Source organism: Falco rusticolus, chromosome 1 (genome assembly GCF_015220075.1).
Source record: "Falco rusticolus isolate bFalRus1 chromosome 1, bFalRus1.pri, whole genome shotgun sequence".
NCBI lineage: Eukaryota > Metazoa > Chordata > Aves > Falconiformes > Falconidae > Falco > Falco rusticolus.
Genome location: NC_051187.1, coordinates 45,531,716 through 45,559,297, shown reverse-complemented (window position 1 = coordinate 45,559,297; position 27,582 = coordinate 45,531,716). Strand labels below are relative to the sequence as shown.

Sequence of the window (27,582 nt, the reverse complement as noted above, 5' to 3'; positions counted from 1 at the left end):
GTTGTCACTTAATTACCGTTCCTTTATTCCACAGGTATTTTTAACAACATTTTGAGTGAAAGATTAATGTGTCATCACAGCTTCTCATGAAAACCGGTACTCTTGTATGAGAGGAGCATTTCATGACGAATAATAAAATCCACCTAGTTACATTGGACATATCCCTGCTTAAAAAGTTGAATTCATCCTTTCAGGAAAATTAAAACAGTACGAGATGACATCCTGGCCAGATATGCTGAGAACAACAAATTGTAACCAGTCATAAATGTAGTTCAATGTAACATTACACCTCCATCCCCCCTTGTTCATGCAAAACACACACACACACACAGACACCCCCCCCAACACCACACCCTGAACTCCAATAATAAAGTGTATGTTGAATGTCTCCATTTCTATAGCATTTATATTTGATATTTCTGGCAACCCAAATGAGGAAGTGAAGCAGAGGTTCAATAATTCGTTCAGTATTTACACATCCCCAGCAATAGATTCAGCTTCATTTGCACTGAAAAGGTAAAAGGGATTTCAGAAGCAGTGCTCATCCCCTTGGTAAATGCATGTCTTAAGGAGGTCACAGAAATGCTTCTCTCAGCACTGAGAATGGAAGTTCAAACACTCAGGTGAAATATTCATATAAACAAGGCTGATTTCTACCGAGAAGAGGTTGAACTAGACAGCATTTGTGCAAGTTTGTTAGATAACTTGCTTGGAGGAACAGGGGGACAAAACCCAAAGCAGACCTTTCACCTGTGCAGCTTAATTTGCAATGCATGCATCACTGTGGCAGGCTGACACATACGCTAATAATTTCATGCACACATGTCCATCGAAGGCTTTCAACTTGAGCATGACCCCCCTCTCCTCATCCTTCATTTAAATACAGAAAAATACAGAAGCTGCCAGTTGAAAAAGGCTAAATTTCCTACTCCATTAATACACGTCTAGTCTAGAAATTAGTATTCTCTAATAATTTGTAGCACAGAACACTTCTGCGATGGCAAAAATGACCAACGAAACCCCTAAGACAATTTGTCAGCAAACATATAGGAAAAAACCCTTTGCCATTTTTGTATTAAACAAGCTGCTTCGATCTCATATGCACACCCATATGAAAAATAGTTTCAAACCTACTTGTTTCATGGACCTATATCTCTCTTCTTTCAGACTGCAGGTGGTTTGTGTTTTTGTTCCATCCCTCAGCACCATCAATTGTTTGCACTGCAGATATTAATATATTGCACTCTCTTTTTACTTTGTCTTCATCAGCACCAAGTAGCACAACAAACTCTTGCCCTCAAAAAAACAGCATCACTGAACTCCCTGACTGTACATGACGCTCCATTTTATTCTGCCATATCAGCTTATTCTCAGGACTTAACCACCTTCAGGTTTGTGTGTCACAGTTTCTTTTCTAGGAAGAATTAAAAAAAATAATTCTTCAACTTATGTTCTCGTTTATTATATCTCATCCTTGGGGTTGGCCCTGCTTTGAACAGGGAAGTGAACCAGATGATACCTTCTGACCTGAAGTACTCTATGATTCAAATACTATGTCTGTGATATATTATCCACTGTAGCTTTGGTAATAAATTAATAGTTGCTTACTCTTTCTAGACAATATTAAATATATACAGGTTTGAATGTCTTCATTTATATCCATAGCAAATACGCTTTGGATATTCTGGGTCAACATTCAGAGCAGCTCTGCTTTGACCTCAAAATAATGGAAGTTACAGACCCATGAAATTAATTCCCCTCTTGCGGTTAGAAATTATGAATGCACATCATAGATGAGAAACTCCCTGCTAAAAGCATGCAACCTTTGTCCTCCCACACTTGGACTACAGAAATATTTTGTATTTTCTGACAGTGTAGTGAACTCTGGAACTCTAACTTCCTTTGTTTTAACAATCTGTCATCCACAATTCATCTTCAAAGTCTTTTTCCTGACTACAGCTCTCTAGGCTTTTCCCATGATCCATTCTTCACTGTGGCACACATCTCCTTCACTTTGATTACAACAGCTCCAACCCTCCTACTGAAAACTCCCAGCACCTACGCTCTGCAAAGTGCCAGCTCATACACTGACTGGTCTAAGTCGAGAGAAAGAGTGCTGGCTCTACAGCTTTTTGATAAATAAATTTAATCATAATTTCCAAGTTCAGTATTTCATTGTCATTTATCCTGAAAAGCACGTAAATTAAACACAAAATGCTGCACTAAATAACATACATAGATTGAAGATAGAATTCTTCATTCAAGTTACATGTTGCACCTGCATGAACGTTTATACAAAGGAAGAACAGAACAGAAAAGTAACAGTAAAATCTCTTTTGAAATGTGACCTCAAAGAATATCTGTATGCTTCTATTTTAATGGTTTATGTGTACAAAGTACTCAAATTGTTAAGAATAATTGATTTTTTTTCTTACTGTAAGTAAAGAGGAACCATCTTTATTGAAGAACATTTTTCCTGCAAGCCTGCTAAACAGTAATAAAAATATTTTTTTTCTACACATTCAATATTAATTCACATTTGTGCATCAGGGAAATGTCTTACCATGTCCTTCCAATCAGATCATTTCAAGGAAAGTAGCATTCACTGTTAAGAATTAATGCTTCTCAGCAGGAATTATTTAACATCTGTAACAAGGGTTCTTATGCTCCTTGACTGAGTTTTCTAAATTTACACATACAGGGTTTTGGCCCTTGAGCAAAGTGAAAACAAAATATTCAGAGAGATCTCTTGCTAAAATTCTCAAACCGTCTTTTCTTTCAGTCAACGAAACAGCAAAACGATGCCCTCCCAGACTCTGGCCATGACAAGTACAAGCTTCCCAGGTTCTACGTTGTCCAATGCAAGCCACAATGAAATGCCTGTCCTTATTTCCAGACATCCTGTACTGCCAATATTTTTTTTTGTGCGTGTGTGTGTGTGTTTGTGTCTTGTATTACATCCTGCAAACACTTATCAGGTACATCTTCAAAACTCTGACAGCACAGCAAGTTCCTGTAACTTATTCCACTGGAAAAATCAAGAAAAAAAATCAGTCTGTGTTTGTAAATTTCCTAAGAATTCAGTTTTGCCAAGGTAATTTACAAGGATATAATTGAAAATGTAATTCAGCCTTCAATATAAATTCTGCAAAGAAGACAAGAAAGAAATAATGCCACAAAATTTCAGACTATGACATGTTCATGAAACTGTTTTGGGAGGAATGTTACATGCACCTGTCCCACCACATCCTACCAAGAAAGCTCTGTATGTAATAAGGAATTAAAATACTTAAAAATAAAATAATCGCAAAATCTCTTGTTATGACAGTAAACCACTTCCTAAAATTTCATTTCAGCACACGACTAGGCTCTTGAACTGTTATTATTTGCAGTGACGAGCTTAAATTTAAGCTCATTGAACTTCCTGATGCCCAACGTTATGGTTTTTCCCAACTAGCAAACAGGGTAGTAAAGACAAATTCCTAAAATACCGCAGTGAACGGTTCAAGCTCTCGTTCTAAACAGGAAAGCGGTAGATTAGCTGGTTGCTTTCTGACTCGCACTAGATATTCATCCACGTGGCTCACGATCTTAAGTCTTGTTTACTGGCAAAGCACATTTCAAACTAACTGATCCATTTGTCTGGTTTCTTTCATTTTCCCACCCCCTGCACTTAATCTCTCCGAAGAGAGCACAGTATCGTCAGTAACTAAGCACAATATCTCACACAATATCTCAACTCACAGGAGAGCTTTAAGCAACAACTTTGTCACACACAAACACCCAACCCATCCCCCCCAAAAAATCTGCATAAAATATTTTGCTTTTTTTTTTTTCCCTTTCCATAGGCTCTAATCTTTGCATCCCAGTGGTGCAACGTGCTGCTTCACACATCTGCACACAGTCCTCAGGCTTAGAGTTCTATACATGGTTGTAACACAGACTTTTTTCTAGAAGTCGTATCAAAACATATCACAAAAATAAACGTCTCCTAAATGTGAGCACCACACGAAGCAAAACAAACATGTTTCTGCCTGCCTAAAGTCCCCTTCTACCTAGTACCCCTTCCCTGCACCTGCACTGGAGCCTCCTTTTGCCACCTTTTCACTTCTGGAATTTTGAACAGGCACAGAAACTGCCTTCACTTTATGGGATGAGCTATCAGATATGAAGGTATCTCAGCCAGCAATGTCAGTTGCTGGAAATTTAAAAAGCAGGAATTAATCTTATTATGTCCACGTATAATAATAATCAATGTGTGGACTTGATACACTTATTTCAATACCCTAACATGAAAACGGAGAGACAAAACCACAAGAGGCAATATTTTCTGTAACTGATAAACAAAACCCTCAATGCCCATAATTAACTAGGACATAAACACACTGTGTAATTACTGGGCATCACGCATAATTTTACTTCGGAACCCAGAATGTTTTTACTACCAAAGAACAGCTGGATTCAAAGTGCCAACTCATAGAATAAAAGTCCACTGGGACTATTAAAGACTGTGATGCAGATGCAACCTTTAATTAAAAGAATAATAAAACATAAATAATACCCCCCCTACATAATAATTATTATCACTAAACATTAAATACCAATTTAAATTTAAAAAGCACATATAACACGTAACATTTATATTATTCATATATACTATATCACATCTCCACATACAACCAAAACATCTAAATTGGTACATCTGTCTCTCTAGGAATGTATTGATATGTATAAATGTGTAAATGAATTCGGTCTGTTCCCAGTCACCCGCTGCTGGGCATGGTCGGAGCCAGGCTAACACTGTCCCCCACAGTGTGCCTCTTGTTATGTTACTCAAGAACTATTTCAGTTTCTTGTGTTGGCAACTAAATTATTAAAACAAATACAAGCACTTATACGTATTTATTTATGATTATTGATACCAAGAAGATAATGACAATGTTAATACTGACAGAGCATACAACCTGCCTCTCGGCCAGTTTGGATTCAGCCTTTTCTATGCGGGAAGGAGGGGCGGGGGGAAATCAGTTGCTGGCGACAGCATCCTAACAACTTTCAGGGTAACTGGCAATTTCTAAACAGCTTTGATGTGGGGAATTCAAGTCCTGGAAGGAACTCAAAGCAGATTTTAGCTTTAAAGTAACACTGGGAAGGCAGCTCATCATGGATTGACAGTATCTTTTATTATTCATGGAAGTATTTTCTTTGCTGTTACATATTCTATCCAATTTTTTCATATTTCAAACATTCAAGAGCTAGCCATATAAACAAATATATATTCTTACAATGTTCTAATAATTCTATTATTCTAATAATATAAGGATTCTTATAAATGAATCATACCACTAAACTAGCAAACATACAATTACTGGTAGTTAAGTCTATATTTGAAAGTGTAAGAAAATTTATCTCCCTTCTTTGTAAACAAACAACTTTCCAGTCTAATAAATCTTAACTTCACTAAGAAGTTCAACATTCATGTCAAATCACCTAGAAGGTCACCAGGCAAAAAGCCTGGGGAGAAGGTAAATCTAAAGAGACTGAAGGTCACTACTGTAAAACACAGCTGTGTAAAACCAGGTGATTATTAAAAACTAGGCTTCTGAGGATGCTGAAGAATTTCAGACATGCCACTCTGACTGTTAGCTCTGGAAACAGACTACATCATCCAGTTTGGCATAAAGATGTTAGTTTTATTACCCTAGGAATTGCACATTTTCCATATTTATATGTGGGTGGAAGACTACAGAGCAATGATCAAGGAAATTCCCTATTAGTGGGCTGCTGGATAACCTTACATAAGTACACAGGCACTTTACTTGTCATATGCTCTGTTACTTATTTTGCAACTAAGATACCTTTGTGGCCAGATTTGCAGCACATAAGACCATAAAAATTGCACATTGGTACTTCCAGCCCTACAGTAATGTTTGGAGTTAAACATTTCAGTAAGTTATTTTCTTCATCATTTTTTCCTCTGAACAGAAATCTACAATGCCACCAAGAGCGTGGCACAGACATACCTCTGTTTCTTACAGCTGCTCCATGCACTGGTACCTCTAGCAGGCTAGGTCCCATTCCTCTCATATATTATACTATCTTACTCCACATCAGTCTCGCTGGACTCAGTGTAGCAGCGTGGGGTTTTTTTAGTGTAAGCTGCTAATAAACATGATAAATACATCAGAATGTGATCCACCACACTTTTGAGTCCAAAATGCTAATTAAAATTTAATGAGGCTCAGAGCAATATTCATCACAGGCCACGATGAGCATGCTTGCTGTTACAGTGTAAGGGTTTTGCAGTGATGCTTCTCCCTGCAATTATATGGACAACTTCTGCGTTACAACACTGTTACTTTCTCTGTATTGCACAGATGTACAAGGTCAAAACTGTTTCAAAACAGGAATAAATACAATATTGCATTAAAAAAAATAAAATCCAGCATTGAATCAACCTTGAAACACTGCACGGGCACGCACAGAATACAGCCAGAAGGCAGCACATATAACCACTTACCTGACGTAAGTGCTATTCTTTTAACAGCTCACATAAAGAGCCAGATTATACATTGTTGTACCATGCTCAGCAAAAGTGAAAAGTTCCCAGAAATCATAGAATGATTTATGTTGAAAGAGACCTTAAAGATGACCTAGTTCCAACCCCCCTGCCACGGGCAGGGACACCTTCCACCAGACCAGGCTGCTCCCAGCCCCATCCAACCTGGCCTTGAGCACAGCCAGGGATGGGGCACCCACAGCTGCTCCAGGCAACCTGTTCCAGCGCCTCACCACCCTCAAAGGAAAAAAATGCTTCCTATTATCTAATCTACATCTGCCCTCTTTCAGCTTAAAGCCATTCCCCCTTTTCCTACCACTACATGCCCTCGTAAAAAGTCCTTCTCCAGCTTTCTTGAAGACCCAAGTACCTGAAGGTACTGAGAGGCTTCTAGGTCGTCTCCCTGGAGCCTTCTTTTCTCCAGGCTGAACAACCCCAAGTCTCTCAGCCCGTCTTCACAGGAGAGGTGCTCCAGCCTCTGATCAGTTGTGTGGTCTCCTCTGGACTCACTCCCACAAGTCCATGTCCTTCTTGTGTTGATGGCCCAGATCTGACCGCAGCACTGCAGGTGGGGTCTCATGAGAGCAGAGCAGAGGGGGAGAATTGCCTCCCCTGACCTGCTGGTCACATTTCATTTGATGCAGCCCAGGGCGTGGTGGTTTCTGGGCTGCAAGCACACACTGTTGGGTCACATTAAGCTTCTCACCCACCAGCACCCCAAGTCCTTTCTCCTCAGGGCTGCTATCAATCCATTCTTCACCTAGCCTGTATCCATGCTTGGGGTTGCCCTGACCCATGTGCACTTGGCCTTGTTGAACTTTACCAAAATTACAAATGAAATAACCACAGCATTGGAAATAAGTTCAACACAAATGAGTAAACAGACAATATGTATCATGTAGCTGCCCTTTGACTGATCATGACATAAGAAACTAGCCAGAAACTCCTACAGGAAAACTATTTCTGGTAATGCCTAATACTAATGAGAATGAGGTTTGTGCTGGTTTTGGCTGGGGCAGAGTTGATTTTCTTCCCAGTAGCTGGTGTGGGGCTGTGCTCTGGATTTGTGCTGGAAGCAGTGCTGGTGACACTGGGATGTTCCCTTGCTGCTGAGCAGCGCTGGCACAGAGCCAAGGGCTCTTCTGCCTCTCACCCCCCAGTGAGCAGGCTGGGGGGCACAGGGAGCTGAGGGGGCACAGCTGGGACAGCTGGACACAGCTGGCACAAGGGGTGTTCCAGAACATGTGGTGTCACGCTCAGGATATAAAGCTGGGGAAGAAGGAGGTGTGTGTGGGACACACTCAGAGTGACGGCGTTTCTCTTCCCAAGCCACTGCTCCAGTGACACAGCCCGGCTGTCCTGGGGGTGGCTGAGCACCTGCCTGCCCGTGGGGCGTGTGAATGAATGCCTTGCCTTGCTTCGCTTCTGCACACAGCTTTTGCTTTACCTGTTAAACTGTCTTTATCTCAACCCATGAGTTTTCTCACTTTTACCCTTTTAATTCTCTTCCCCATCCCACTGAGATGGAGTGGGCAAGTGGCTAGGTGGTGCTTAGTTGCCAGCTGGCATTAAACTAAGACAGGTTAAAGGAAAAAACTGAAAATAAAAGAGGCCAGGACTGCAAAGGCTCAACATAGAAGGGTAAGCAAGAGTCTTACAACAAAGAAACCATACACAGCAGTCAAAGGGTCGGTCTTGCTTATTAATACCTCCTGCTTTCTAGGAGTAAAGGGAACTTGCTCCTCGTGCAATTAAGACAACCAGGAACGCAGGGTTGGAAGTGGCTCTAATTTATTTCTGCACCTGCAGACCAAGAGGAGCCCTTTGATTCAGTTCAGAGGCTGAAGGAGATCACATCCTTTCCCCCAATGAATGCAAGAAAAGAACCTGAACAAATTTTAAGCTGATCTAAGAACCATCTTCCACATTTGCCTCCTGCAGATAACATACTTCTCCATCCAAGTCATCAAAATGTGGTGCAACTATCTAGCCCCAGACCCGCATGTCTCAAGGTTCAAGCACTTGAACAAGTTACTGCAGAAGTTTCCAATGGAAACTGTTTTATGAAGTTCCAGTGTATCAAAAATACCTCAAATTGCATAGATATCCTTCAGCAACAGAATGTACTTTGGACCGTGTATCTGAAGTGGACAAGATGCTACCACACCCTGACTTGAAGTATAATATGTTTCTATGTCCAAAGCATCAAATTATTAAAATAGCAAAGAGAATTGAGGGGATTCATAGAAAGAGTGAATAAGTACCACCAATATTTTTCATTGTTCAATGCAACGCATCACATTTTTGATAAATCTCTCCACTTACCCCTGCTAGGAGGCAAAACGTGGATGTTACTCAGGACGGACTTGGGCAATAAGCAATACACTGTGCTGTGGCCTCATGCCAGTGGATCTTTCTGCCTCCTTGTTCTAGGCCAAAACAGCAGATTGCACCTACCAGCGGATGAGTTCATGGTGCTCTTCTTTCCAAAAAGAAACCAGTGTTGTATCACCCAGCTCATTTCCAAATGATATTATCCACCAGAGCATATGGACACCAATATCCCAACCAGTCTCTAGGTTAGCACACTCTAACAAAACTCAGTTTCACAGGACTAGTTTCATTATTTAATTAGATGTGAAATTTCCATATAATCTTGTTTCACCCACTGAACTCATCGGCTGACTAACAATGTCAGGATATTTTTTTTCAAACTAACCAGGTTTCATTTACCCTTTTGCTTAATTTAATCTTAAGAAAAATCACAAGCATTTAATCTAATGTTGTTCTCTATGATTAGGTACCTAAGTCACTCTTGGTATGCAAAAATACACATCTAAAATAGTATCTGTACTTGTCAACTGAGGAACTGTTTGGTGAACACCAAGCATCAAGCATAATACTGCACGACAAATCTACTGTAATTCGCTGCCTTTGCTCTTCAGTTTCTGCCTTGGGGGGGGCTGGGGGTTGGATGGATGGGCATGGGACAAAAAGGAAAACAGCTGCCAACATGATAGTTCCTATGGTAGTTTTCTTGCAAGATACAAGTGATGCCTGTCTTCATCCAAAGCTGACTACATAGTTAAAAATTAAAAGCCACAAAGATAGATACTGGACAAATGAAACTTGCCATTACCTTCTTATTAAAAAGTCATGGGGAAAAAACATAGGAAGACTATATTTTGAAAATCAACAAGCTCCTAGTCTGTACTCCAATAACATACCTTGGTGTGATCAAGACGGATAGAATGTTATTTGTGAATGGAATTAAATGAAAAAATGCATAGAGGGATAATATTAATTACAACTGAAGAAAAGATTACAAAATTAAATAAATAAAAACAGAAAAAGACAAATACAAAGGAAAATGGATGAAACGAAAAATAAACATGTGAAAACATTTCCTCCACTGTGTCAAAATATGGAATCACATAAAAAGTAAAATTTTCCCTATGAATAAATAAAGGCATTTAAAAGAGCTAGTTCTTCAGAGTCAAGAGTACCCTACAGGGAGGGACAGTAATGCATGAAGGAATTACTGTTAGTTCTCCACAAAAGAACCCTGAGCATGCTGACATAGTGCAAGGCTCCAACTTCTCTGATACACAGTTTCTATAGAAGATTTACTTGTCACATTTGGAAACAAATCTTGGCCAAAAACATCTTACTGATGATTTTGTTTTCCACTCTACCGGCCACGATACTTCTCTTCAACAAAAATGCAGAGTTTTTTATTATTATTTTATCAGTGTCTAACTGCAGCCTGTTTAATTTCTACCATCTCACTACGTTAATCAGAGCACTTCAGTTACAACAGGTAGCAACATAATTTGTGATAAATTTCCACATCAGAACCACCTTCTGCTACTTTGTTGCTAATGTCTAAATTCCTGGCAATCATAAACAACTGTGATTGCAGTAACACTTGATTTACATCCAGTTATTACTGGAGACATGGTATGGGGACTTTGTGTTTGGCTGTTGATAAAGATACCTTGCCCTGGAAAATGGCAAATAGCTGTATACCTCTTCTACTTGCCATTACTCAGCTATACAGAAAATGACAACAAACACCGACTTCTGTTGTGGGCTTTTTGTTTTGTTGTCCATACACACGCACACAAACATGAAATACAAATGCAACAAACAGTCTGCAGGCTTTACTTTGTCAATCTGTTTTGCTAATGTATGACTGTCAGTTCAGCTTTGTTTTATTACTTCTACATAGGTGTGACACACGTCACTATACACCTCTTGGTTTCAAATATGAAATAAACCACTTATTTTCACACTGCATTACCCTCCTCAAATGGGTTTGACACATGGAACGAGAAAGTGAAGCAGAATCCTCCTCACTATGACATCAATTTATCATTTTGTCTCTCTTCTATGATCAACAGAAATGGAACACAATACATTTCACTGCAGCACTCTTGAATCAAATGGTTCTATCATTTACACATTAGTATCACTTCCAGTTAATGCATTTAAGCATTTCCATTCTTGATCAATAAAGCTCTGGTTTTCCATTCTGTCTTGCACAGCATGACAGAACTTCAGTACACTAACCATTATATTTCTTTTCCAAAGCTCCCAGTACATCACGAAACTTTGCTTTTCCGCAAGACTCTTGGTCAGTCTGAAGAGAAGACTTGGTCTTTTCATCACCACGTTGAACTCCAATCTATGTTCGTTCATTTATCAGCCAATGCTTTTTAGTTTTCTCTTATGAGTGACATCCCTCCCTCATCCTTCCGGGTCTTTTCCCAAACATCAGGTCTTCGCAATCATCCTCTCTTCTAAGAAACCTCTTGGTGGTCAGTATGCAAAATTCAGCAAACATTTATTTGTAAGGAGTAATGGATAGGCTTTTTTTTAAAGGAAATTAGACATGGTCTGTTGACCATGATACACATGCAGTCTTCTCTTTGTTAAGTATGATTATATACAGGGTTTTTTTAATTGAAAAGACAAAATAACTTGTTTCAGAAGCAGAAATTCAGAGGTCATTTTGTTGTCTGCCAGTTATCGTGACCTGCTGGATTCCAGTCAATTAGTACCAGAGATGAAAGACTCGGGGTGGCCAAGTACTTGTCTAACAGCCAAATATTTATCAAAGGACAAAAGTTTAATTAAACATACAAAGTGCCTCAACTACAACAGAGCTATAAAACAGTACTTGAATATGCGCTGTATGTTCAAATACCACGATTTTTACACCTTTTACCTGACTACATTTTTTATGTCTTCAGTGTCCCTTTACTCAAACTCCTCCAAGTAAAAGGAAAAATGAAAGTAATAGCATTTAGAGCATTTGTGCTCTAAAGGATATCCAAGCATTCAAATCCTTTAAAGTACAGGTGCCACCTCTCACTAACCAATTTGATTCATCATTCATAGCCTAAACCCACTGATCTCCAACTGCAACAAGTACAGGAGCAAAACTATAAATAATTAAGTTCTTGACCATAAGTTCTAAGTAATAATGCTAAGAAAAAAAAAAAAAGGGGAAATAGAACTGGACAAAGAACACCATTTGACTACACACCTGGTTTTGGTACCCAGCAAACCTGTATCTCAAGGACCTTCATGTACATAACAGAAATGTAAGCAGAATAGTAGGGCTCACAAAAATACTAACATTAGATGAATGGAGGATTAAGAGAACTTATGTTGAACCCTGGTGGTCAGGGTTGCTACTGCTGGATGCGGCTGTAAAATCAGAAATGTTACCAACTGAATAATTTAATTGTGTATCAACAGGCCCAGATTCAAAAGCATGTAACTCTCAGTGCTAGAGGCTTAGCATGTCTGAAACCTTACTATCACAAGCTGAAAACCAACGAATATAAGGACATGAAAATTTTATGCAAGCTGAATCCAAGCTGCGCATAGATTCCACAGACACATTCATCAGCATCTTTCCTACCCAGCCTGGAAATCCCCAAATTAATCTTAATGCTAGATTAACCGAGGTTAATAACTAATTAAACATTTTGGGGCTTATAATTTAATTTAATTATCTACACATTAGTTTACTCGTTATATAGGTTGTAATTTTCAACATAAATTTGAACACTGCAACTCCTTCCTCTTTACACAACAATTCAAAATATAAACTTTAGGGCTTGGATTCCTACAAAAATCATTTTCAACAAAACTCTACATGAAAGTTCGTGGAGTGATACGTTTTTTCATACTAAAAGGTATAGAAAATTTGGAGAAAAGACAGCTTCAAGTTAAAATACATATCTACAACTATTTCTCTGCTTTAGAACTAACACTGAAATTAACTCAAATCTTATTTCTATGCACTGTGATCCAGTAATCACCATACTTCATAAACCACAGAATCATAGTATTAGTTTGGTTGGAAAAGACCTTTAAGATCACGAAGTCCAACCGCTAACCCAGGACTGCCAAGTCCACCATTAAACCATGTCCCTAAGCACCAAATCTACACGTATTTTAATACCTCCAAGGATGGTGACTCCACCACCTCCCTGGGCAACCTGTGCCAAGGCCCGACCACCCTTTCGGTGAAGAAATTCTTCCTAATATCCAATGTAAGCCTCCCCTGGCACAACTTCAGGCAACTTGGAAGAAGAGACTGACATCCACCTCACTACAACCTCCTTTCAGGTAGCTGCAGAGAGAGGTAGAGGCCTTGTTGGCCCTCCCCCTGACTCTGACCCATAAACACTCAACCCTACTGTCACCATCATTTAGCTCTTGACAATCAAAACACTCTCTAACATACAAGGCTACCCCACCGCCTCTCCTCCCTTGCCTGTCCCTTCCGAGAATTTACAGCCACCCATTGCAGCACTCCAGTTGAGCAAGTCATCCCACCATTTTTCTGTGATGGCAACTATATCATAGTTTCCCTAGCTTCCAGCTTCTCCTGCTTGTTGCCCATGCTGCATGCATTGATATAGATGCCATCTTTTTCTGGGGAGAAGCCCTAATTCCTATGTGACCACTCCCAGACACTTCTGTGGTTTCTAATACACCAATAACCCTGCATCTCTCCTGCTGCATGGATCTCCGTCCACTATCTACACTGAGATAGCAGACTGAAGGACCTTGCTAGCATGCTGTTCCTCAAACATTGGCGTGCCACCTCAGGTTCATCTCTAGTGAGCCTGCTTTTACCTGTAGTGAGCCTGGTGTTATCCCCTTCCCCCTTCAAATCTAGTTTAAAGCTCTTTCAATGAGCCATGCTAACTCCTGTGCAAAGACCCTTTCCCTGCATTGAGACAGGGGTACCCCGTCTGTCACCAGCAGCCCTGGTGTCGTGTAGACCAACCCATGATCAAAAACCCCACAATTCTGCCGGTGACGCCGGGCTCGGAGCCAGGTATTGAGCTGCTGGCTGTTGCCGTTCCTTCCCTCACCATTCCCTGCAGCCGGCAGGACAGAGGGGAGCACAGCTTGTGCCCCCGATCCCCTCACCAGTCATCCCAAGGCCCTGAAGTCTCTCTTGACTGCCCTCGACTTCTCGTTGCAACTTCACCGCTGCCTACCTGAAAAACCAGTAACAGATAATTATCCAAGGGCTGTGCCAGGGTAGGAAGCTTTCTCCTCACACCTTTAATCCGGGCCCCAGGGACGCAGCAGACCTGCCCAAGAGATGGGTCTGGTCCGCACACTGGGCCATCTGCTCCCTTCAGAAGGGTCCCCTGTGACAATGGCCCGTCTGTCTGTCTTTATGGAAGCCGTTCTGATGCGGGGCGCAGGCCAACCTAAGCTTGGATGATGGGATCCACCATCAAGGTAATACAAACTTTCCTATTCTAAAGTTTTTTCATATGCTATCACAGCTCTTTATTACAGAAAGAATAATTTTTGTTTACAGGTAAGCCTCTTGCAATTTGCGTCTCTAAAGTTGCTGAGTCTTCTCATAAATTAATAGTAGTATATTACTGCACAAAGCCAGAAATGTGTCATTTACTCCAATCATTTGAAGAGCTTCCATGACAAAGAGTGGGTCCTTGTTTCAGTTACATCCTGAATATTTCAGGACAGTACGGTTCAGAATCCAGGCCACAGTTGTTTGGTTTTATCCCTCTGCTTTCTGAAATATGCAGTATATTCATTAGAGGAAGAATGCAGCAGAAATTATACTTAAATTGGGCTTATTCTGAGAGCTCACAAGCCCACCTGTTGCTACATATACATTTATTCAGTCAGGGGATGGAGAAACACTATTACATGAAAGGTTCTTTGTTTTTTCTTTATAGCTACCCTAACGTTTAATTAAAAGGCTAAATCCCGAACCTATTTTCCACTTTAAAATAATGCAAGTAAAAAGAAGTATGGAACACTGTATGCCCCTATCTTTTTGCAGACTTGTTCAGAGAGTCATACATATTCCCGACAGAAGCCTTCTCCAGGTCTTTCTTGCCCAGACAGACATGACCTACATATTCAGCCTCAAGGATGTGTCGAGAGATGGGCATGTACAGCACACCACTTAGTGATCAGTCCTTCCTAGCAGATTTTATGTTACAACAGAAATCTCTTGGATGGAAAGAGGAAGTCCTAGGAGGAAAGGAGGAAGAAGTTTGAGGAAAAAAGATAATGAGGAGACTCTCGTGGGGAAGAGAAAATGTTACCCTAGCTTAGGCAAGGGAAGATTTCACTGTTGAAAGCACAATTTCTGATTCCAGATGTGACAAATCAATAAATGAACAGAAAAATAAAACCACACTAGAAGAAGCGGCCCTGCAAGGATATCTGATTAGTTATAACGCAAAGACATTGTAGGCAGTTGTTAATTCCTCCCAGTCAGACCTTCATGCCTAATAAAAAAAGTCCTTGGCATAATTAGGACAGATGATAATTCAAACTTTCCCACAGTGGCTATAAATAGCTACTTACCAGAATATAGAATAGATATTTATTTTATTCATATCTGTTAATTACTGCATAGATTTTAGACTAATGTGTTGGGAGTAACATCCTGAGACTCTGACTCTAGTATTTGCACACTATATTCTATGCATTTACATGTGTCTGTCTTCAAAAGCTCTAGCTGTTAAAAACACCACTGAAATTACCTAATCTATTAAACACTTTAATTATTCTCTTAGATATCAGTTAATACCTTACACTTTGCATTTTTGCCATTACAGCAGGCAACAATGAAGCATGTGTGATTCTACTCTACTCTTTTCTGTGCTTCCTCATCAAGGAATCCTGCTTTGCTTCATCACAACACATAATGTGAAATAACATTACACAAACTACTACTGTGATTTTCTAAAAAAGATACTGCACTTACTCTCATTTCAATCATTTCACTGAAGACAGTAGGTCTTTGATCTGATACATACTCTAGACTTTTAGTGTTTGGTGCACTTCCAGATTTCCAGAAGTCCATGTTGGGAAGGAATTCAAGTACAGGTAAACTATTTTAAGAAAATAAAGAATACTCCGCCACTTGCATCTGAACCAGGTACTTAACTGGTGACTTATGCAGTGTCAACTGGAACCAGGTCCACTGAAGATGTGGTTAATTCATCTTAGGTAGTGGTCCATGCTCTGCCATATGATGCTCATAGAATGTCCTCAGCAACACATTATCTTTCAGATTTTTGAGAACCAGGCCTTCCAACTCTGGCAAACATTGGCTTATACAGCTATAAAAATGTAGATGTTATTCAGGTGATTTTCTTTTAGAGCTAAAAAACCATCTTTAGCTCCAACTGATTTTTTTTGCCTCTTACAGAAGCAGTACTCTAGTCAATTATTGTTATAAACAAGCAACACAAGGCTTTTGCAATGTGAGGTATTAAAGAAGAAATTAGAGAAGAGCCTCAGAGAAAGGATTAAAGATTCAATTTTCAGTCCTGTTTTTTTTATTAAGCACTTAACTGATTACAAAGGCTGAGTGATCAAGCAAAGACAATGTAAAGGGATTAAATCTATTATTTTTTTTTCTTTACTTGCTTCCAGAGTTTGGTTTCTCTTAAAATAGCACACAATCTAATTCCACAAAACTTGTCTGTGTTCTAATTTAGAAGGGCCATGGAACACTCCCATAGTGAGCTGGTTTTGTCTAACTGGGCAATTCTAATGTTTCCAGGTACCAACGATCCACTGTTTCTATCTGGCTCCCAGTAGTATTTAAAACATAAATTTTCTTGAGTATGTTTCAAATATGTACCCTGTCTGGGAGGATGATTACACTACAGTTCTGCTTTTCCAGTTGTAAAGGTCAGTATCTAGATGTGATCTACACTGAAATGAAATTAACCTTTTGCATTCAAGGGAAACAGATGTGTTAGAACCACTGAACTGTGATACAGCCAAGCACTGCAGCATATAACGGCTTACTCATCCACGTTACAGACAAATTGAAGAGGCGAGATAAGGACAAACTGACAGAACTCCTGAACGCTGTGCCAACCGGCAAGGTGAGGAATATAACCTCATACTGTGATTAGACAGAGACATTTTACTGGCAATAAAAGCTAAAAGTATAATCCCCAATAACAACAGCTCTGATATTTCTCTTAAAATCAGTGCACATGCAGTCCAGTTGGAAAGGCTAGCGAAGGTCTGCTCCCCTTCCCAGTGCATTCAGACCCATCATGACTGCAGTGCCCGTGAACCTGAACTCTGAGCCATGCAAACCCTCCCAGCCCACACTGCCCACAGCTAACAGGAGGGGAGATCACTTCCTTCCCTACATTTTGCTTTCCAGGGAAAGTGGATTAAAATATGCTCAGAAGGCCCATATACAAGACAGAAGATGACACATTACACAGATGAAACACTTCACATCACAGAGGCTTAACATATTAATAAGGCAAAGTATAATAGTTCTTTATATAAGACGTGTGTGTGTGAGAAGTCATGTAAGTGTCCCAGCTCTCCCTCGTACAACAGACAATGTTACACCCCTGGAGCCACTCTCTCGCTATGATATTTTATCCTGGTGGAAGTAATTGGCCTCTGCAATTAAGTGGAAGGAAGCAGCAGCACAGCTGGATTTTCTTCCTTTCTCGGGTCTGTATATGAGCTGCTCAGTAAGAATCTCCACAGCGTAACGAGAGAAAGTGAGATTAGCTCATAATTGCAGGAACATTAGGGGACACTTCCAGTTAAAAAACCTTAGAAGAACCTTTCTGTCAGTCCCTCAGTTCTGCTGCAGAAATCAGCACCAGGAGCCCTCAATCAGCTATGGGGATCTGAAAGATGCAAGGAAGAAATCTCCATCCTTCCTCTGAGATGATCAGTCAGTAGCAAGAATCTATTCTTCCACTTTAAACATAAAAAGAAATGATATTCCTACACCACTTCAAATCACTTTTGCATTGCACTCCTGCTCTTTAAGTGCCACAGTGGCTGCAGCTTTGAGTTCATGTTTATATTAGCTTTTCTGTTCAGTTTCAAAGTGCACCTCTCCAATGGCTACAAATGGTACGTGCTCTTTTGTGGTACTAAGAACATGTGACATGAATCAGGAGCAGAGCGTGCAAAGCTGTGTGTCTTTTGCAAGTACTTCCTGGAATCGGAGAGTAGATGTTAGGATATCAGTAACTTCCCCTGCATCCTAAAATAAATGTATTCTCATCCCTGTAGCTCTCTTAACTATTTAATATGGCCAAACACTCATCCGATAATCCATTAAGGTGCTCCCTTCACCAGCAGTGAGTCAGGTATCGGAGTTGGGCACTGATCTCCATGACAACAAGCTTGTATATTTGGCAACTAAAAATACCTGGTAAATTAAGGGTAATTTCCTCTCCTCTTTTACTCTCAGGCACTTTAAAAAGCATAAAAAGAAAATAACAGGAAATATAATAAAACAGCTCATGGTATTTTTCATGATGAAAATGACAGAAACCAGAACCACCACAAAAAGGTAGCATTTTTCAGTTATTTCAATGAACTAATTATGACAAGAATCATACTAGTCAAATGAACATTAGCTGGTAAATTGCTAACTTTTTAAGTATGCATTTGCCATGTATTTTAAACTGCCATCTCTCCTGTAACAACCACTGTATAGAAAGTCCACTATACAGTATATTGCATGGTTAGGGTTGCCAAAAAAAAACCAACAACACACCACCACACTTTCCTCCCAAAGGTTCATTGTCTTTGCCATACCTTTGCAAATTCATCTGGGCCACCATGAAGAATTATTTTGTTATTAAACACTGACCATCTGTTTTCTTCTATTACAGCTCTAAGCTTCCTGTGAGACAGTTTATCAGTTAAGCTAACCAAGGCAAGCAAAAATTCTTTTTTGAGGCCTTTCTAGGTATTTAGCTGATAAAACAGTTGATGGTCAATGGCTGACCTACCCAGGTCTGACTGCGTCTCTGCAGCACTTAACATTCTGTTTAACACTGGCAAATCAAAACCAGATATAAGAAAAAATTACTATGACTCCAGACTGTACATACGGCTTTACTAAAGGCAAATCAAGCCTAAAAAATTTAGTGGTCTTCTACGATGGAGTTACAGCGTTGATGGATGAGGGAAGAGCAACTGACACCATCTACCTGGACTTGTGCAAAGCTTTTGCACTGTCCCGCATGACATCCTTGTCTCTACCTGGAGAGACAGGGATCTGACAGATGGACCACTCAGTGGATAAGGAAGTGGCTGGACAGTCACACGCAAAGAGTTGCAGTCAATGGCTCGACGTCCACGTGGAGACCATGGACAAGTGGCATTCCTCAGAGACGATTCTTGCCCTCTTCTCTGCTCTCATGAGACCCCACCTGCAGTGCTGCGGTCAGATCTGGGGCCATCAACACAAGAAGGACATGGACTTGTGGGAGTGAGTCCAGAGGAGACCACACAACTGATCAGAGGCTGGAGCACCTCTCCTGTGAAGACGGGCTGAGAGACTTGGGGTTGTTCAGCCTGGAGAAAAGATGGTTCCAGGGAGACGACCTAGAAGCCTCCCAGTACCTTCAAGTAAGCTGGAGGGGGACTTTTTACGAGGGCATGTAGTGGTAGGAAAAGGGGGAATGGCTTTAAGCTGAAAGAGGGCAGATGTAGATTAGATAATAGGAAGTACTGTGGGGGTGGTGAGACACTGGCACAGGTTGCCTGGAGCAGCTGTGGCTGCCCCATCCCTGTCAGTGCTCAAGGCCAGGCTGGATGGGGCTGGGAGGAATCTGGTCTGGTGGAAGTTGTCCCTGCCCCTGGCAGGGGGGTTGGAACTGAATGATTTTTAAGGTCCCTTCCAACACAAACTTTTATATGATTCTATGAATCTCAAAACTGCAGAGAAATTAATAATAATATGAATCTCTATGAAAATGATCGAGATTCATCCAAACTTCTTTGGAGCTCAAATTCTTCTGAATCTTGGCTCATGAAGCAGTTTGAGATGTTTTTTCTTGTCTTAACATCTCCGTATCGTTCCAGACTTCAACACTTGAGACTTCCAGGTGAATTTTCACATTGCATTCAGTATTGTTGAAAAAACCTGAATGTACATCTGTGAAGGAATCCTGCAAAAAGCTGAATTCGTATCCATGTGATGAAAATTTGAAGGAATATTTGCAAAGGCATAAACATTCAGAATAATCTTGGGTTTCCCTCAAACACACGAGCAGTGAGAAGTCTGCTGGGAAATTTGTATGGTGAATAGAAGGAATGGCCTCTGCACAGGGAACAGCTAATAAACTATAGTCATTCAGACTAGAAGAGGGACAACTGAGCTGAAATGACAGAGGGCCACAAAATCATGACAGGTACGGAAAATAGGAAATTATTTTCCAGTCTACCACTATAGGAAATGAAAACATCAATTCAAACTAGCTGGCAATAGGTTTAGAAAAAAGTAAATACCATCAGTTGCTAATGTGTAATAAGCACATCAGAAATATTTGAAAGCTTACAGAGGATCAAAAAGTGACTGAACATACTTTCAGATGAAAAATTTGTTCAAGGGGAACACATAAAAAACTACTTCTTGTCCAGGAATTCCCTGAACTGCAATTTCCTGGATGCTGGGAGAGTATTCTGGGGAGTCACGCTAACAGCTCGCGCTCTTCCCTGACCCTTCCCACCGCATGCACAATTAGCTGCTGTCTCAGAGCACACCAGGCTACACGGGCTTTTAGTTTGCCTTCATTTGGACCTTGTTACATTAATAGACATAAATCGGATAATTGTAAGACTGAAATCTGTCATTTCAATTACCAAGATGTTGGTCAATAAGAACATTTCACACAATTCAATGGAACTGTTGTATAATGTTATGTATGACAGTATTTCACTAATTCGGTCCTGGAAGATACCTTTGCAAATGTAAAGCAGATTATTTAGCTCCTACTAACTTAAATAATAGTTTCTAGAAAGTCAACAGCCCTGAAAACTGTGAGATAATTTTTTAAGTAAATGTGAAAACCTGCAGTATAACCAACCTTTCATGAATTCAGGCTGTGCAGAGGTAAGATGAAATCGGATGTGATCTGAGCGCTAGACTGTTAATTCATCTGTATTTGGAAAAATTCCTGGTAAGTAAGAAGAGTTTGTGTATAAAAAAAAAAATTAAAAGGACTTGAGATTTAGTCCTTTGTCTATAGCTTTCTCCACATTTTTTCCTCACAGAGTAAGTTTAGAGTAAATTAAACAGTAAGTGCTTACTGTGCTGAATAACATTTTGAAAAGTTATTACCATTTCTAAGGAAATTAAATTATTTACAATAGCTGTGCAAAAAAAACATATCCTGTATAAAGGGGTTATAAATACCACATAATGTAACTTGGATTATCTTTGATGATATTTTTGGTATGAATTTAGTTGGCCGATTTATCCTTAACAGAAAAGATAGAATGAGAGTTCGTCTTTAGTAACAGACTAGTTCATCTTCTCGCATTAAGATTAGCCTTCCATTTATTCCAAACACAACTTTCAGAAGTTTTTCTTCCTTTTAAATGATTAAGCATATTCATATATAAGATGCTTCACCTCTGATAATATGATCCCGCTACTTAGTGCCTGATAACGAGATCTATTTTAATTACCAATTAGTAGAAGACAATGCACAGTAAACCACAAGAAATTTGATAAACTGTAAGTCAAAGGCTCTTGGCAACAGAAATACTCTAGGCATCCTGACTGAAACAGAATACCTGAGTATCCACACATCCCTGTTTAATCTACTGCTTCCTTAAACTGGCAGGAGAAATCTACAGAATGCTCTATACCCAGTTCTTAGAAAATAAAAACACAGGGTCATGCAGGCTTTCAATAATGCATATATATGATATTTTAATCTCTATTTAGAGTAACATTTTTAATTAAAAAAATTAACAGCATCATGACAGCATACTTGTACTAAGACCTGTAGCAAGAAAAATAAGATAGTATCTGAGCATCCTTGTGACACTTAATATTTTTACCAGAAGTTTCAAAGCTAGTATCTCCACACATTCTGCTTAAGGTACCGATTTACACAGCATGCTCTTGTTCTTTAAATTGCAAATCTAAACTTACCAGGTATGTAAAGTGGCAGACAATAGCCTTTTTTGCTCTAAGTACCAAACCCAGAAACTAAATCCCCAAATGTTATCTGAAATTCACAGTGCAGCTAAAGATTTTTACAGCAGCAGGCCTTATTCTCCAAGCCACTCATGGAACAGCAAGGTATATCTAAATCTTTAAGTGGACTTTATAACATTAATTTAATGGGAGAGTTATAAACAATAACTCAACTTTTCCATGTAGAAGTTGGTCAGCAGAAACTAGCATGAACATACAGATACCATCACAGAAACACAGACACACAGCCTGCGGTTACTAATAGAGATGGCTGAGATTTTTTTCTTTGTTTTTTTTGTTTTGTTTGTTTGTTTAGTTGATGCTCCTTGAAACAAAACCATTTCATACCCATTGGGGTTTGCAGAAAAGTTAATTTGGAAAGGGTTCCTAGTCACCTAACAAGAGAAGTTAGTTGGTAGGATTAGTTTATCCAACTGTGAGACACGGATGCTACTCCCTTTTGTTTCTGATTCAAACCACAAAACTACTAGCTCTCCTGAGGGAATACCACTCTGTGGTTGGGGAAGAAAGGAAACAAACAAACATACATTAAAAGTGTCCTAGTTTCACCCTATTTTGTATAGGAGAATTATTTTTGTTGTTGGAGGTAGACAGGTTTTTTTTCACCATAGTACGCTTTGAAAAACTACTTTCCACTCCAATATGGTTCTGAACTAACTTGATTTTAAACACTTCTGATACTATAGGTCACTTCTACATGAAATAAAGGAGAATCACCATCACAGACTACACCCATTGAATATCTCACTTGCTAATGGGCAGGATACATACAGAAAACCAGTGTAAAGCATTAGTAACCCCCTCATTTCTTAATGCACTGAACTTGTCTATCAGAAGTTTCAACAAAGTCCATTTAAATACTTCAACTTTTTATAAAGACCTTTGATGAAGGAGTATCACACAGATAAGCAGAAAGCTAGTAAAGAATAGAACAATGCCAGATACATTTTGAGAAATTAAACCAGATGCTAAATAGTGATGTGGGAATATAATTTCACATGATGCCAGAAAAGAGATGGAGGGAAGCTGTAATGCCATGCATGCTTCACGTTCTGTGACTCCTGAGAATAATTATTCTGAAAACTCTGCTGAGTAGATAAGTGCTATAAAAGGTCATTAGACACTACACCGAATATTGTACAGGAAACTTGAAGGAACTAAATGAACAAGCAATAAATGAGAACAAGATAAAATAAAATAAAAATAGCTGATCTGTTTATTTGTACAGACTTAATGGTCTTAATTCAAAGCCTCACAAGACCCTAAGATGAAAAGAGACTTCAAAGGGAACATTTAAAGAAGGATACACAGGCTCCAGTGGCTTCGGGGAAAGAGAGGGAACAATCAAAAATATGGGAAAATATTATCTCTTATTGGTCTTGTCCCCAGCTTTGGTTTTGTTTTGGGGAAAGAAAGGGAAGATTTACTCCACACAAGGCAAGGAAAGACCTTCGCATTTTGGTACTGGCAAAATGGTAATTCAGCCCAACCACAATATAAAGTCAGCACTCCACAGAGTGCACCACACTTGTTCCTCTGGGAACTGAATTACACCCCATTAGTCAACCTGCCCCTTCTGGAACTCTAAATTTTCCTGTCCTTCCCAGCTGAGTGTCACCTTTACGTTCTTACTCAGATCATAACAGAAAATGCAGCAGCATTATGAGAAAGTTGCAATATTCCTAAAGCAGTTTGCTTTGCCGTTCAGGATGTGGATAGCCTTCCTCTACTGCTGAAGAAACACACCTTCATCTTTCCTTGAGCTGAACAGCTATTTCCAATTTTGTTGCCTTTTCTTTTTTCTTCCAGACCCTAAAGATTTGGCTCAAGACTCAAGATTCATCTAAATCTTTTTGAGTCCTAATTTTTGAAATGTGATCAACATATATAAAGCATTCTAGATGTTTTTCTTAGGGTTCACTGCTGATATACATCGTCTCATTACAGTACCTGCAGTGTTACTCTCACCTTTATCTACTCTAACACTTGTAGTTTCAACGAATAAAGTTTTTAATACTGAAGAAGATTTGTCTGAGGAGTTCATAACAGCACGCTGACCATTTTGCTGAAAGAGTTAATTTTGGATGCTCTAAAATCTATTTTAAATTAGCAAATCTGATTTCCAGTATTTTCACTGCTTAAAAAAAATAAAACAAAACAAACAAAAAACTAACCAGCTTTGCACCATCCTTTTACTTTTTATATCATTTAACATGGAAGCTCCTTATTGAACTTTCAGCTTCAAACTCTTCTATGCAAAGAAACTGATTTCTAGCTGAAAACTTTACCTCTTTACTTGCCTGCATCCATCCTTCCTTTCAAGACCGAAATTGGCATTCTTATTAAAGCACACATTTGTTTTAACACGGTGTATTGTATAAAGCAACTTTTAATCCAAAATCTTTAGCAACAATTTTCTTTATAATCCTTTTATTAAATGACACTAAAAGAAAGATGAACATTTTCTGAAATGTTCTGCACTGTTGTGCTAGGCACGGATGAGATCACATCTAGAATAGCTTGTACAAGAACAGACACATAAGAAAGATTAATTGAAACTGGAAAAGGGGCAAAAAGGCCAGCAGAATCATGACAGAAATGGAAAGCCTGCTCTCCAAGAGTCTTAAAGAGTTTGACTGGTATAGATTAGCAAGACGATGGCTAGATGGGATATCTGTTATGTATAAATACTTCTGCAGTACATAACTAGGAATAGGAAAATGTAAGATAAGCTACAGTTTGTGCAAAATAAATGAGTATAAAATATCCACAGAGCAAATTTAGGCTAGATATAGAAGATTCTTAATTGCCAATTGTTTAATTCTGTTCCACTAAAAAATGTGGGGGTTTTTTAGATTTCAAAGTATTAATGCCACCAAAATAAAAAAAATTGTTTCAAAATTGGCCAATACCTACACTAATGACTTGCCTGCGCAATACTTCCAATGAAAAAAATTCCCAACCTTCAGTTTTGAAATTCCTATGAGGAGTAAAATGGCACAAGTACTTTATTGCCACCTGCTCAGATCTCAGACTACGCATATCAAGACAGCTTATTAAAGACTTTTTAAGACATAACCTGCAAAATGCAGTATAAGTAACACAGTGATAATGACTGACACTAATATAAAAACCTGGCTCCAGTTTCCCCTGTTTCAAACACAAAAGCTCAATTTTCAGCTGAAAACTTAGATGCATTTTTTTGTTAAACTGGGCAAAAGAGCTCAGTTTTCAGCAAGAAAACAACATTTTTTAACACTATGTATTTTGGTAACAACATTCTTTAGGAACATGACACAAAATTACATACTGTATCCAAGAATCTAGTAGGAAATCAAACCTGAGATTAATAGTTAATTTTTTTACAATTTGTTATTTCCTGTACACTGAATAATCCCTTAGTATCAGTAAAAGCTATCCCTCTCCTTAGCCAGTTTCAGAACGGTTAACAAACACATCATCTGCATAATCCTTGACTCTGCATTTCCTCAATGTTTTCAAAACCACAGAAGGACTTACCAGTCACAGAAAGTATCTGGGTTTTTCTAATCTGGCATTTCTCTTTGCTCATCTAAGGCTATTTCCAGTCATTGTTACTTTTTCTTTCCCAAATATATTTGTGAGTTTTTCACCTGGCCTTTCTTACACTAAGAAGCGCAACAGAACTGAGCTTCAAAAGTGTGCAAATATTCAATCCAACGCAAACTTTGGGTTTAGCTGCTTTAGTTAGGATTATCCCCATGAGTGACCATCCTTCCTAAAGAATGTACTAAATAATTTTAAAGATTTGAATATACAGAATTTATGCAAAAAAAATAATTGGAATATTTCTCAATACAAAAGTCAGCATTTACATCAAATAAAAGGCTAATCTAAGAGCATCATATCAGTCACGTGTCTTCTGAAAACTAAACCAACATCATTCAAATTGAACTTTCACCGATATACTTTCTGGTGGGAGTCCTGCTAGACACACACACTTGAGATGCGTTGCAAAACCACAGCGTCTCAAGTGTGGCACCTCACTGACCCCAGCATCGCAGGCACCACAGCAGGAGGACCCACAGCATTTTAAGTGAGGCAAGATCAGGTGAGACCCAAGCATAAAGCAGTTTTTGTACCATAACAGTACACGGGCCCTGGCTCAGGCAGGGAATGCTCACTGGCTTTTAACATTTCTTTTAGTCCAACACAGCTGCTTAAGTTTCATTCAGTGCACTTCAGTTTGCTTGTGCACACCATTTCACGGGCAAATTAAATACATCTGCACTTCTCCTCATGTATTGCTTCTGCCAGTCTCTAAACGTGGTATGTCACTAGAGAGGATTCACAGAGATGTTTAGCAGGCTCTCAAATGTGATTTAATTACATTATACTGTTAGCATGTGTAAATTAAATGAATCTGATATTTATTGCCTTGTAAATTGATTTTCTGTTAAAATTTTAAAACCCATTACTAGTTTTTTGAAAAAAAATACTAATTTTTTAAGTTTTCTTTAGAATAACTGTCAATAAAAACTTTCCTATACAGATATTTTCATTCAAAATATTCTCCATGACAGCAAACCATTATTCCCAGCTATGACACGACACCTGCGCTATACAAAATGTTTCAAATAAAATTTTATACCACTATGAATCCTGGATTCTCCTCCTCTTTTGAAAGTGATCTGTTAATCAAATCTTACTCCAAGAAGTTTACATTAAAAGGTATAAAAATAATCTAAATTCTGACCTGCTTATTTTTATATAATATTTGAGTTAATATGACAAACTGGACTGACTCCCCATTTTTCATAATGAATTTCACATCTCGGTATTACTATAAAATTCAAGAAGCACTATTTTCAGTTCAACCTATAGGAGAAACTAGGTAGTAAAAAGCCTGCAAGGGAGACTTCACTAGGCAACATTCATCCATTAATTAAAAAAAATTATTAATTTTATTAAAATTAAGAAGTGTTTTGTTAATTGGAAAAGCTTTCTTTTCCCCCTAGAGCATTTCTATACTGCACAGATGATTCCACGACTGTCAATTCAGTTGACATGAAATTATGGGCAACACAAACTGTTCTAAATCTGTACCACTTTCACAATCTTATTGCCTAGGATTCATTTATATTAAAATTTCCAAACTACTGCAAACATCAACATACATCCACTTTCATTTTGTAACACCACGCATCTCACTAGTAAGTTATAGAACATATCTAAGTTGCAAGCTACACCTCTGGGTTCTGGTGAATACCTAAACTCCACTCTCCGTTTATTCTATTCAGGTAACAGGAGATAGCATTGGATTTCCTCGTTTGATTTGGGTGCAATGATGAGCACCCAATTAAAAACAAAACAGAACTCTGCCATACTGTCAGAACTCCGATTCACCCACCCTAAACTAGAAATGAAGCGAGAAACACACTTGTGACAGCAGGGCAACATTACAGCAGGCGAAGCAAACTTTCCCTCCCAGACCAAA

General features: G+C 39.0%; 1 protein-coding gene across 6 annotated transcripts in view; it reads right to left on the bottom strand.

The window, feature by feature from the left end:
* MARCHF1 (membrane associated ring-CH-type finger 1) overlaps positions 1-27,582 on the bottom strand; it is a 252,774-nt gene that overhangs the window by 52,325 nt on the left and 172,867 nt on the right. The gene's annotated exons all lie outside the window — the stretch shown is intronic.